The 15,000-nt window shown below is 34.3% G+C and overlaps 1 protein-coding gene and 1 long non-coding RNA gene across 5 annotated transcripts in view; both read left to right on the plus strand.

Moving 5' to 3' along the window:
- msps (msps cytoskeleton-associated protein 5) overlaps window positions 1–15,000 on the plus strand; it is a 103,272-nt gene that overhangs the window by 38,923 nt on the left and 49,349 nt on the right. The gene's annotated exons all lie outside the window — the stretch shown is intronic.
- Window positions 2,609–10,198, plus strand: LOC137242178 (uncharacterized). Its single transcript, XR_010950911.1, has 3 exons — window positions 2,609–2,804; window positions 9,351–9,442; window positions 9,509–10,198. It is a non-coding gene; the product is annotated as an uncharacterized lncRNA (long non-coding RNA).

Below are 15,000 nucleotides of genomic sequence, written 5' to 3' on the forward strand. Positions count from 1 at the left end.
AATATGCACATTTTCATATGTACCCATTAGCGCAGAAATCCTGCGCGCATGCCATTTGAAACATATCGAAATACAAACTTTTCTCTGATTTTCGAAAAATAGTAGAGCGAGATGTATTTTAGAAACCGTTATAGTAGCAAACATATCAGTTTGTGGTAACACATACACAATCAACATATTCATGCAACTAAATTTACTCATTACTCAAATCATTTGTAGTAAGTATGCTCGCTACCTTGAATGTATGTTCCAGCGTTGCCACTCGCGCAATTTTTTTTGTTCATAAAGTGTATCATTCCTGAAAAAATGTATCAATTCGTTTTAATAGATTGATACAAAGTTTTTGAGTCATTTCGTCTGAATTTTATATAATGTGTGAAACAAAATTCTGAAATTAATAATATTTAAAACAAAACATCACCGCACTATTTTGGCTAAACGGATCACACAACTGAATTTTATAAAATTTTACCAACGCTCAGTTTTAAATAAATGTCGCTGTTATAAAGGTTTTTCTATTTAACATATCGAAACGCGTTTATTTAAACGAAATTATTGTTTATACGTTTTTTAACAAACACTACTTATTTTAAACAAAACTAATACCAACAAAATTAGATTATGTAGAAGAAATACGGTTTATCTATATATATAATATAGATAGAAAGGAAAAAATAAATATCATTCTAAAATTTGATTTACTATAAAACTGCATATTCAAACATTTTTTAGAAATCTTACTGATAATTTGTAGTTCCCATGACAGGGACAGAGCTTCAATCTTCCAAAATAAAATGTATACATAAAATTTCGTTATACGAAAAATTTAGCCTGTCAAAATTGCAGGTTTTAATTTTAATGTTAAGAGGTGCATCATGCGAATCTAGTTTTCTCTTACAAATTACATGGGGAATTTTTATTCGATGTGTACCTACGCTTTAATGACGTTTACTTAATGATCCGGTCTTATAGCGTTTTCTTTTCTGGCAAAAGTGTTATGATTTTTGTACGCGGCGTAAGAGTTGTAAATATATTTTGTTCTATTCTAAAAAGCAGGTAACGCCTTTACGGGGTATTTCGTTCTTTTGTGTAATTGTTGCAGGCTCGCAACGCAAAAGCGTTACACTTTTACCCTGCAAAAAATGGCGGTGTGGCAGAACAACCCTGCTAAACCACCTGATCGTGACAATTTATTTTCATAACTTCACAAATTTTTAGCGACGAAAATTTAAATGAAGGAAATACTTCTGTGTGCGTTTTTGAAAATCAGCTAATACACGGGGTAGCCATTTATATTCTTTGCACTATAAATGTTGAAAATTTTCTGAGGTAGGAGTAACTCTATTAAGGCTTTACCATTTACTTAGGAAAACTTTTATTTCAGAAAAGAAAACTCTATTATTCTCCTGGAATATATGGCAAAAGTGCGTAAGTTAGTCTTAACATTTTTTTTTTAATCAACACGGCTTCTCAGCTGCTTGAAACTCACACTGTTTAATACGAATGGGTATTGCTCATCATTTAAGACCCAGCGCAGGTACACTTCAAATAAAAAATCAAAACCTTCCCATATAATTTTGTATGGAGAAACTAAAATCGCGATGAGGCACTTCTTAACATAAAAATTAAAAGCTGCAATTTTTAAGGACCATTTTTTTCGTTGTTCTCAACAACATTTTTACTATACCAAAAGAAAAAATTTTACTTTTGGTCCGTTGGTTCCTTTTTTAAATTTTGGTCCTTTTTAGAAAGTAGCCACGACTTTGGTACTTTCCTTTCCTTTTCACTGAGGGCAAAATTCAAAATACTGCTCACAAAATTTGCCACACACTCGTTAACTCACATATAATTTTCAATTTACTTCAATGTAATTCTTAATATAAAAATTGGTCAGTCAACAAAATGTAACAGAACAATGACATTTCACCAACGAGATAATTTAGGCGAGGCATTAAAAAGAGATGTGTTGGATCCTTGGGCAAGCACATTGTCATTAAATTTGGTGAAAGACATAGGCTTATCCTAGAAATATGGAAATGTTATACCTAAATAATTAACGTAGTATTTGTATACTTTTAATATTTCTTTTCTATTTATTAATTTAAACTCAGCTGATGGTATCTATTTTTTGTAGGAAACCAAGGAAAAATCCTAAATTTTTTATATTTCACAACGAAACGACACTCTAGTAAATTGCCGAATTGTTTGTATAACAATAAACTAAAAGAAAAATTTGGCCCTTTTTTGAGATTTGGTCCTTTTTTCGATGAATTTTGGTCCCAAATGAAAACATGATGTGGCAACCGTGCTTACTACAAATGATTTAAGTAATGCGTAAATTTAGTTGCATAAATATGTTGATTGTATATAGCTATGTTAACAAAAAAGGAAACGTTTGCTACTATAACGTTTTATAAAATGCATCTCGCTCTTCTTTCTTTCGAAAATCAGAGAAAAGTTTGTATTTCGATAAGCTTCAAATGGCATGCGCGCAGGACTCCTGCGCTAACGGGTACGCGTGGGGTATGCATATTTTTGTATGTAATTATCATTTACTACAGTTTTTTGATGGTTTCAACTTCTTTGTTGCCGAATTCGATGTTTTATTGTTTCGCGATTTGTTAACTAAAGAGGTTGCTCTGAGGAATTTCTTCAGTTGCAAATAAGAAATAGATTCAAAAAGTTGTGCGTTCTAAATAAATGTGATAAAATATTATTTATTAATAGAGTGAATTTTGTGTTATTTTTATACGAATTTAGTCGACATTTCTTTAAATCGCGAGCGTGAAAAAGTGTATCAAGAAGTAAGTATTTTTTTAATTCATATCGCAACATTTAATTAGAGCACAATGCACTAAACTTTTGTTTTCATCAACATTTTAAGTTGGGTCGTAGTGGTAATAATTTCCAATTTTACAAAAATTGATTGAAAACTATGAAACAGATTATTATCTTCCTTCCACTTACACACATATTCCTTGCTTGATGTATACATAACTAGGAATTTTTCACACGCTGCATTTTGTCGTAGGCAGGAACACTTGCAAATGTATTTACTTTAAATTCAATCATTACCTTACCATTTAATAATGTACATAACTGTCGCATTGACATTTCAATATTAGAGCATGAACTCATAATACAAACAGACATGTGTGTACCCACATAATTAATAGCTGTGTTTTTTTTAGTTCTATATATGTATGTACGTTTACGCGAAATTGCTGCGCATAAAATTTGTCCTATTAAATTTCAATACGCATTATACTCAGATGTAACTGAAATATGTGTTTTTGTTTCACCCTCTAGACTGATTGTATGTAACCCTCTAGACTAATTCTAACAAACGCATGTATGTATACCTACATATGCAGCTACACTGAAACAATAGCCGTGTTTTTTTATACTCGCGTATACGTTTCGTTTGCGCGTGAAAAAACGCCTATCTTTTCTTAGATAATGCTTAGGAGACCCATCTAGCGGCAGTGGTTAAATAACTAACATAACATCACAGGGTGTACCGAAAAGCGGAGACACAACCCTCTGATGGCCATAGGGTATAACATATAGCTGAATCGGTTGCGATGAATTGTGGACACACATAGAATACATAGAATTAGTGTAGAGGGTGAAACAAAGACACATATTTCAGTTACATTTGAGTATAATACGTATTGAAATTTAGTAGGACAAATTTTATGCGCATCAATTTCAGAGGCGTATTTAAAGTTTGTCGCTTAGCAGTCCATATAAACTAGTCTACAGTGAACCACCAAGAGGCGTAGTTTTATCGTGCTATTTTTCTTTTAATTTAGAGCACAGCTCAGTCCCTGTTTCGAATTTTTTCCGCGGTAAGAAAAAAGCTTCTTCACCCTACAGTAACAGTTAGAACATACCATAATAGCATGTTCCAAACAAATCTTCAACCTGGCTGTCATTTTCATCCTTATATTCAGAACTCGAAAATTCTTCCTCCAAAAGTAGTTTGATTTGCTCTTGATTCATTTTGATAATTACAGGTACCTTCAAAATAATAAAAAAGGACGTGTGGCACTCGGGGACTGCCACGGTAAAGCTATTGCATATTATCACTTATGCAATTATAATATTTATGCAACATTTTGTTTTCTTTGATATTAATTCAAGTTTTGTCTTTGATATTAATTCAAGTTACACTTTTTAAGCGTGGTGACCGATAAGAAAACAAATTTTTTACTTTTATTGATTAAATCTAACGTGCAGGTCATCTGGCATCTGGCGGTTACCAGTGCCATCTACGGCGCAGTAGTGAAGATAGATGTACACCAAAGACAACAACCAATATTCGCATAAATAGATCCAATTTTATGTGATCAGCCTGTTGCTAACACCGAAACTTTTGCTCTTATTAACAGATGTTATTCCATGATTTTATGTACATATATAGTTACGGTTTTTTTGATTCAGTCGCCACGCTCAAAGCCCGCGATAAAATTTATGCAATAACTTAAAATCAAAGGGAACAACTATGTACGTAATTACTGTACTAAGTTCAACAGCAACAATGGCAATTCTGTACAGCGTGTGTGTGTGTGTGTTGGTGTGCATCATCTAGCGTGCAGGTCATCTGGCATCTGGCGGTTACCAGTGCCATCTACAGCGCAGTAGTGAAAATAAATGTACACCAAAGACAACAACCAATATTCGCATAAATAGATACAATTTTATGTAATCATCTTGTTGCTAACACCGAAACTTTTTCGAAACTTTTCGAACCTTTTTTGACAAATATCCGTTACGGTTTTTTTTGATTTGGTCGCCAAGCCCGCGATAAAATCTATGCAATAGCTTAAAATGCACAGCAATGAAGAAAAAACACCAAAAAAATTTTACCTGCACAAAAAGTTACACATATACCCGTGCCGGTCTCACAGACCAATTATTATCAAATACACCAGTATGCCCGTCTCGCACAAACACTAAAACAAAGCCTGTAAAAAAGCGGCAGCTAACAGAAAATTCAAATTTCTAGGGTTGCTGGGAAAAGAGTATTTACGTAAAAGCGTTTTGTTGGTCTCACAGACCAATGCGCGGGTATAGGAAGGTTAAAAGATACCAGATTTCCTGGAATCTTTTCACAATTTAAGTCAATACCTAAATACATATGTATATCAAGACTTCCTTCAAAAAAAGTTTATTTCAAAGATCTGCATGTGTTCAGATTCCATGGTTAAGCAAACTTGCCCACATTCAAAATTCTATATATTTGGTTCCACTCGTCGTTTTTGTTTTATTTTGAAGGTAACGACATTTACTTTATAACTGCGTTAAAGAAAGATTTTATTTTATAAAATCGAAATAGTAAATAAATAATAAAATTATTATTTTATAAAATCGAAATAGTAAATAAAAGTTATACTTTTTAAACAAATATTACATACTCTATTCCCCTTTTTATTTTATTTTGTTGGTTCAAAAAATATTAACTAATTTCTCACGTTACTACGACAAGCTTGCCTACATTTACTTACAGCAAGCAATAGGTGGCATTAATTGTATACAGCTAACGCGTGCCTACATATGTATGTATATACATATGTACGTATGTATGCATGGTCAACTTAACAACAACAACATACATATATATATATATATATATATACATATGCAATCATTATTGTAGTACAAAGGACAATAGGATACAAATAAAAAAATAATTTCTACTCCTTTAGTTATTTTATAAATTTTATTTTCATTCACAACGCACATTTCAAAACCTTCGTAAGAAAATATATGTGTACACTAGGGTGGGTCGATTTGTATGGACGAAAGTTAACCGATATCGGGCCATCGATTTTTCGATAGTATTTGGGCTCAGGAAAAAAAGTTCCACTACGCATACCCAAAGAAATAATTTTCGAGCCCGCGAAATGTCATTTTTTTGACTTTTTTCGATTTTGATTTTTAAGGTTTTTTTTTCATGACCTACTAAAAAAATTTTCATATGTATACCCTGTCCTACCCAAAAATATCCGCTAAACGTTGTCGATAACAGTTTTTGAAAAAAAAAGAATATTTTTTTAGCGGACATTTTTTGGTCGGACAGGGTATACATGAAAATTTTACAATCAAATGAAGATTTTTTAGTAGGTCATGAAAAAAACTTAAAAATAAAAGTCGAAAAAAAGTAAAAAAAAATTATAATTTTCACAGGCTCGAAAATTATTTTTTTTGGGCATGTGTAGTGGAACTTTGTTTTCCTGAGCCCAAATCCTATCGAAAAAACGATGTCGCGCTGTCGGTTAATAATTCGACCCAGTATAGTGTACACGTTTAGATACTTCATGTAATAATATAAAAAATTTCCTTTTCGAAAATAGAATTTAATAATTTCTAATAATAAATTATAATTTATATTAATTATTTTTGTAAAATTAATATTTTACAAGTTATTATTAAATTTTGTTATTTTATTGTTATAAGTGGAAAATGAGCAATGAAGTGTGAAAATAAAATTTATAAAAGAATAGAAATAATTTTTTCATTTGTATCCTATTGTCTTACAATAATGGTTTGGTAAAACACAAATACTAGCTACTTACCAAGTGATTAGTACGTTTATTTACGATTGCATATGTACATATGTATGTATGTGTAGTTACCCTGCAAAAATGCGATTAGTCTATGATGAATCCGGGTTGAGTCGCAATGGAGTATATGACCAATGCCTGTTTTGATCTCTTTGTATGAGTTCAACTGTTCCCTTTTGTTTGAGCATGTCCTATGAAGAATTTTACCCATTTATACCGAAAGGGATCGATATAACCAGTCCCTTTTGTACCTTTATGCGAACATATGAAGACTAGTCCCTATCGGTTCAACAAGGTCTCAAATAGGCAGCAGTTGCATTTTCGTGGCAGAAACACTATCGAAGGGTATGCCAAGCCACCAAATCTATTTGTTGAAAGTTGTTTTCCCCGTTTTTCAAAAAGGAATAACAAATATTATCCACAAATTTAGGGCGTTTTATATTAAATATTTTTTAAAATGGGCTACATAGATTTCAAACTAATCGCAACTGCAACCGAAAGGGACTAAAGGGGAGCAATTATGCTCAAATGTAGACAAAAGAGATCAAGCGGAGTCCAATCCCTTTATGTATTAATCGCACGAATTTTTGCAGGGTAACTCGACCATGCATTCATACAAAGGGACGCGTTAGCTGCATACAATTAGTGAAACAAATTGTCTGCTGCAAGTAAATGTAGGCAAGCTGCTCGGCGTCACGTCATAAATGATTTAATATTTTTTGAACTAACACTCCACTTTGAAATAAAAAAAAAGGATTTTTTGATGAACGTGTAGCGCGTATTATATCGTCGCCCGCTTAGCAGAAGCATGAATGTGCCAAAATTAAATTGCTGGGAAATCGAGTTTCAAACTTTATTGCTCTCTCAAATTTAGAAGAATTATGCGGCAGTTACTCACGAACGTACGTACCAAAAACGTGTCAGCTGACACGACCTATCTTATGAGTGTGCAATGTAAACGAAAACTCACCGACGTGCAACGCCCGTACGTACGTAGCCCGGAACGTAGAAATCAAAACAATTTTGATTTTTTCCGTAAGAACGTGTCAGCTGATCGCTCTCTCACTAGACAGAGTTGCCTAGTAAACTTTTGTGCGCTAATTTTTAACCGTTTGCAATTTTATGCAAAAACACCTAATTAAAGTTTGAAAAATTGTGAAAATAATTCGAAATAATTATGTAAAAGTGCTGATTATAAATATGCAATCTATTTATACTTATTTAATATGTATTCCGGCCTTTTACAATATCAAAAATTAAATTGGAAAAAGTTGATGTTTCCATAAGCATACATGCAAAATGGTCAATGGCAACAGTGCTTATCTGTAAACAATACACACACAAATATGTTATGTACATGTACACAAACGCACACATTGATTCCTACGGGCTTGAGAGTTCGGTCAAACGTGCTTCGTACGACAAACGTCCTTACGTACGGCACACGTCGGTGGGTAACTGCCGCATTAGTTTCTAATGTAAAAACGTATCTACATATATATTATACTCACAATATGCTCTTTCAACTGAAATAACAGTTCTGCTCCCATCCCTTTTATTCTCCGAGATTTAGCCCATTAATTTTTCTGGCACAACAAAAGTTTTAAAAACTGATTTAATTTTTTTTAACACAGCTATACAAAAAAATTAAAAAATGTAGTCGGATCAGGTAATGCGGCTCATGTTTTCTATCAATTTTGATGCGCTGAGTCCGAATACGCTATAGGAATTGGCCCAACTGGTAAATTACCCTTTTTTCGGATAGCGTTGTGCCGAATCCCATTTTTTAATTATTATAGAAATAATTAAATATTTAAAATAATTCGAATTATTAGTAAAAATTAATGAATGAATGTGTGCTGTTCTTACCTTAATTTCAAAAATTGTTGAGCCATATCAACGAATGTGTCATACAAACAGGAACAGCATTACTTTGTTGTCATCGAGAAACATGAATATACCACATTCATTTTTCTAACCCAATTTTGTGTGATTGATTTATACATTCGTGAAAACGGCATAAATTATTGGGGTTTCCATGTAAGGTAGGAAGCTGTAGATTTAAGTAGAACCTAGAGAGTCTAAAGGGTAATCCAAAGAGGCCTCTAACACAAATTCGGAAAAATTTGACATTCATGCTTCAGGCTAGCGAGCGACGATGTAATATTTTCGAAAATATTTTAGGGGAATATAGTACGTAATATTTGCTCATACTCATGACGAATCGTGTATCCTTTCTATTTTTCTGATTTATTTAAAAAAGTACAACATACTTCATACTTAATTTTTCAGTTAGATAATATCAGTTAAACGGAGCCAATTTTTTTTGTCAAAAATAAAAGGCTTGGTCGGATAAAGATTAAAAGTATTAATCCTATATTTAAAAATTTGGAACCATCCGATTGGTCCTAATGTCGACAATTTGAAAATATATAGTTAGTTTAACATCGGGTGTTTCATTGTTCTGCAAAAAGTGTATCGAAGTACCATAGAAATATCATTTTGCTATGTGTCACGAACTAGACTACATATAAGTATTTGATTTATGTATATCTTACAAACGAAACACTCCATTTTAAACAAACTATATATTTTTTAATTCTAGACATAAGGCCAATCGATGTTTATATAGATTCAATGGCTTGATCAAAACTCGTGCAAGCCATCTATTTTTGCCAAAAAAATACTTGGCTTGGTTTAACAGATATTATTGGACTAAAAAAAGCCAAGGAATTAAAATAATTTAAAAAAATTACAGTAGAAAAATACCTGTTTTTCTAGGACTTTTAATAGAAAATTCGTAACAGGGACCCACCCTGGCTAGGGTCTATGCACCGTTCTAATAATTTCAGTCGAATAAACCCGAATAAAGAGTAAGTTTAGATCCGATGGAAATTGTAATGCAGCTAACGTTTTCCTGTTGTTCTTTATGTTTTAAGTGGCTCCTATGGTTGGTCGTAAGCCAACAGTTTTAGAAGAACCGTTTGTAAAAGCGTGTATTGAGCACAAAGACGAAATACTAAAGGAAGACCGAGTAATTGCCAGTAAAAATAGTGAAATTTGGCGTGTTATTGCTGATGAACTAAATGTGGACGTAAAACCAACTACACTTTATACCAAAGTATGTGTGAATGCTTTTAAAGTATTGGACAAGTTACGTGGTATCGAGGAGCTAAGTTTTATAACATCTCGGAATACTACGATTAATGACGATTCAGAGGAAGATATGGATGAAGAAACAGACACGATAGCTTTTGAAATAATTTTAGAAAGGGAAATTTTCAAGCAAATTTCGACTACCGTAAAAAAAAAGAACAAGCGAGCTTGTGCAAAAAATGTTTATACACGAACGTGGACGAAGTTTAAGCAAGGAGCATGGCAACACGTAATTACCGAAAAAGTTTGGGAGGAAAGCCGCTACAAATGCCCCATACTTTTTAAGAATTACTATTTGTCCGAGAACGCTGTCGAAGGAACGATAAATGGTAAATAGCGTTTTGATCTGTATTACTTTTATCGGCAACTAGGGCTGCCGGATTTTCAGGTGGTGATATCAGTACTTTTGGTCTGGGCATCAGTATATTTTAGAATATTTTTTCTCAATCGAATTCAGTACATGAGGTGTGCGCCAACTATTTTATGTTCTTCTGTGACTTCATAAATTTTTGATTTATGAGGGATGCATTCGGTCGTTCATGTGAAATTAAAACAAAAAATACTTAAACTCCAAAAATGTATGGAAGTTTGTCTACGACATGCTACATATGATATTAAAACATCTATTTGATTTTCAATAAGTTTCAAAGATGTTACAATCTTCTAAAATGAGTGGATACGGATTTGAAAACAAATATAAGTATTATTTCGGCGGCTGAGTGGAACATCCCTCTATACCGGTTCGAAACCCCTCTATCTTTGAAAACTTTTGAAAACTCCATATATTACAATTTATTTTAAGAACACCCTATCTGAGAATTCGAAAAATGTCGTTTCACGGAAATCGGTCAAAGAATACCCTATTTCGAAAACAAAAAAAACTGTAATTTTGACTGTTAATAAGCCTATGCCACCTATTCTGATGGTAACGATATTTTCCAGAAACTCTTAGCAACAAAATACCATCAGAGTGTAAAAGTTGCTTGTAATTTTCTTTAGTGGTAATAAGAATATTGTTATCAGCCTAAATTGAAAGCGTTTTACACGAACCCCTAATTTTGATCTGTCTTCCGAACGAACCGTAAAATAAAAGCAATGAATTAATGAATCGACATATCCTCAAAACCAGTACAAATTCGAAAAAATGAGTACAAATGCATATTGTCTTTGGTTTGCTAAAATATCAGTATTTTTGGCAACCCTATCGGTAACACATTATTATATTAAAAATAAAACATTTTATTACTAAGAGTTTCAAATTAATGCAACTATTTCGCAAAACAGAAGAATGTCAAGTCAGAAGAAATTCTTCATTGATTTTGATTAACTGACATATTGTTGTACCTACGTGTTGTATGAGAAATAATCAAGAAGATGCAATCAGTGTTGTGATAACAACACCTGGTAAAATGTAAAAAACAAACTTCAATTTTTGCATGTGAAAATGAACAAGAAAAAAAACCAAACGCTATTTGAAGTACGGATTTTTTTACGTGTATTATAGTGTATAGTGAAAATATTTTTCAGGACAACGAAACATTTAGGCAATCAATAAGGTATAAATTATTGTAGTCGTTAGGGAGCTGTACGTCGTTTTGTCAAGAAGTGTCTGCTGGCTTGAGTCTTAAGCTAGCAGACACTCCCGTTTCTCGGAACCGGACGCAGCTTTAAATTTTTTTTGCGGTACTAAATTGCCAATAAATGTAATATCAATTATCCAAGTCGTTCGGAAGTCGTAGGTCGTGTTTTCACGAAGTGTCTGCTGGCTTGAGTCTTAAGCTAGCAGACACTCCCGTTTCTCGGAACCGGACGCAGCTTTAAATTTTTTTTTGCGGTACTAAATTGCCAATAAATGTAATATCAATTATCCAAGTCGTTCGGAAGTCGTAGGTCGTGTTTTCACGAAGTGTCTGCTGGCTTGAGTCTTAAGCTAGCAGACACTCCCGTTTCTCGGAACCGGACGCAGCTTTAAATTTTTTTTTGCGGTACTAAATTGCCAATAAATGTAATATCAATTATCCAAGTCGTTCGGAAGTCGTAGGTCGTGTTTTCACGAAGTGTCTGCTGGCTTGAGTCTTAAGCTAGCAGACACTCCCGTTTCTCGGAACCGGACGCAGCTTTAAATTTTTTTTTGCGGTACTAAATTGCCAATAAATGTAATATCAATTATCCAAGTCGTTCGGAAGTCGTAGGTCGTGTTTTCACGAAGTGTCTGCTGGCTTGAGTCTTAAGCTAGCAGACTCTCCCGTTTCTCGGAACCGGACGCAGCTTTAAATTTTTTTTTGCGGTACTAAATTGCCAATAAGTGTAATATCAATTATCCAAGTCGTTCGGAAGTCGTAGGTCGTGTTTTCACGAAGTGTCTGCTGGCTTGAGTCTTAAGCTAGCAGACACTCCCGTTTCTCGGAACCGGACGCAGCTTTAAATTTTTTTTTGCGGTACTAAATTGCCAATAAATGTAATATCAATTATCCAAGTCGTTCGGAAGTCGTAGGTCGTGTTTTCACGAAGTGTCTGCTGGCTTGAGTCTTAAGCTAGCAGACACTCCCGTTTCTCGGAACCGGACGCAGCTTTAAATTTTTTTTTGCGGTACTAAATTGCCAATAAATGTAATATCAATTATCCAAGTCGTTCGGAAGTCGTAGGTCGTGTTTTCACGAAGTGTCTGCTGGCTTGAGTCTTAAGCTAGCAGACACTCCCGTTTCTCGGAACCGGACGCAGCTTTAAATTTTTTTTTGCGGTACTAAATTGCCAATAAATGTAATATCAATTATCCAAGTCGTTCGGAAGTCGTAGGTCGTGTTTTCACGAAGTGTCTGCTGGCTTGAGTCTTAAGCTAGCAGACACTCCCGTTTCTCGGAACCGGACGAAGCTTTAAATTTTTTTTTGCGGTACTAAATTGCCAATAAATGTAATATCAATTATCCAAGTCGTTCGGAAGTCGTAGGTCGTGTTTTCACGAAGTGTCTGCTGGCTTGAGTCTTAAGCTAGCAGACACTCCCGTTTCGCGGAACCGGACGCAGCTTTAAATTTTTTTTTGCGGTACTAAATTGCCAATAAATGTAATATCAATTATCCAAGTCGTTCGGAAGTCGTAGGTCGTGTTTTCACGAAGTGTCTGCTGGCTTGAGGCTTAAGCTAGCAGACACTCCCGTTTCTCGGAACCGGACGCAGCTTTAAATTTTTTTTTGCGGTACTAAATTGCCAATAACGGCCCGATTCTTAGCGTTACCGGTAAAATAGTACCCAGAACATTATGTAACCGAAAATCGTTACCAGTTGTTTTATTCGCGATTCTGGCCAATGTGGTAACGCTGTCATCACCTAAAAACTCACCAGTGTCGGTGGTGAAATTTAAAAGTTGGTTTTCTTCGCTTTCCCCATGGCGGAACGATACAAGGTGGCAGCATGGGACAGCTGAATATAAACTTTTTTTTATTTAATTTGATACATCAACTTCCGGCGCAGTACGATTTTGACATTTGTCCATCGAATTTACAAAAACGAAGTAAATGGAATTTTTATTTATGTTTGTAGGTATGTCACCATACTGCCACCGTGTATGGTTCCGCCATGGCTTTATCGAAAATGTGTCACTCGTAGATACGATGTTAACGAATAAACGGGACGATGTGTATATACATATGTACATACATGCATACGTTTTTACATAGCTATATTGTAATATATACTGTGAAAGTACATGAAACAAATATGTATAGCAAGAGGCAACACCTTTTTACTATTATGTTTACTTATTTGCGCTCACAATTCTTTATTTTCCAGTTTTTCCTTTTTCTAGACAACAGCTGTTGTGTGGTTATTTCGATGTAACCACCTACTTTTGTGGGTAAACAATTATCCGGCTACTTTCGTGGGCAGAATACCAAAAGGGTACAAAAGTTACCACATGAAGAAAGTTGCCGTGGTGAAGAAAGTTGTTACCACATTAGAATCAGGCTGTAAATGTAATATCAATTATCCAAGTCGTTCGGAAGTCGTAGGTCGTGTTTTCACGAAGTGTCTGCTGGCTTGAGTCTTAAGCTAGCAGACACTCCCGTTTCTCGGAACCGGACGCAGCTTTAAATTTTTTTTTGCGGTACTAAATTGCCAATAAATGAGGTATAAATTATTTAATATATAATATTGTTGTTTGCTATAGTGTGTCTGCCACCTTAATAGGACCCCAAGATTACCACATTCATTTAGCGCGAAAATCATTGTAAAGGCAAGATAACTTTTAATGCTTCAATGATTTTTTGCGAGCTGAGTTTTTAATGTTGGGATTGTGTGTCTTGGTTTCATTTGCCCGATTGGGTTTCCTTATTATTATTATTTTACTTTCTTTGTTTCATGTTCTTTAGTGATGTACGGTTTTGAGTTTTAAAAATCCGGTACTGTAGAGTTCAGCTCAAGCAAAAACCGGCTATTTAAGTCGGTGGTTTTTCCTACGATTTTAAAAAGCGTCTCCACATGTAGCAGTCATGTAATTTTTTTTACTTTCATTTCACTTACATAGTATTTTTTTCACGAACATTTCTTGGATTATGTTGGAAGAGAGCCGGAACTGTAATGTGTTCCTTATTAGATTATTCGTATAGAAAATGAAGGTCGCTCTCGCTCGTGAGGGAAGGCCAACCAATTTTCTGTGTTTTTTAATATATTGCAATTTTTATTATGTCAAATTCAGAAAGTTGGAATTCAAGTTCAGTATTTCCGAATTAAATGCAGAAATATTCAAATCAAGCTCAAACAATTACAATTTATGTTCAGAATTTCCATTTTGAATTAAGAAAACTTCAATCTAAAGAAACTTACAATTAAACCCAATAAGTCACATAATATTTCAAGCTGAGGACTAATGTACATCCCAAGTCTCAAGCGTGGTTTCTCAACGGTGGCAAAAAATGAGAATCAAAGAACCTCAACAAAAAGGGCCTTTTTTATATCACAAAAAGTGCCTGTTTCTCAAGTTGAGAAAATGCTAGTTATCAACTCGTACTCAAACGAGATTCTCTAATTGAACTGACCTTTTAGGCCATACCGCCCTCCCACCCCCTAGATCCATAAGGAGTTCGGGGACGCCAGAGCCACGGTTGTTAATGAAACAGGATTCGCCACGGATAGGCGAGGTTGACAATTGGGTTTAGAGAAGTTATATATTGTGCTGGCCACCTGAAGGCTTACGCCACACAACCCCTTGAATCTATTTGGTATTTTAGTCACTCTTACGACAGGTATACCTACCGCGGGTATATTCCAACCCCCAACCCGC

The sequence above is a fragment of the Eurosta solidaginis genome, chromosome 1 (assembly GCF_040869045.1).
Source record: "Eurosta solidaginis isolate ZX-2024a chromosome 1, ASM4086904v1, whole genome shotgun sequence".
NCBI classification, from domain to species: Eukaryota; Metazoa; Arthropoda; class Insecta; order Diptera; family Tephritidae; genus Eurosta; species Eurosta solidaginis.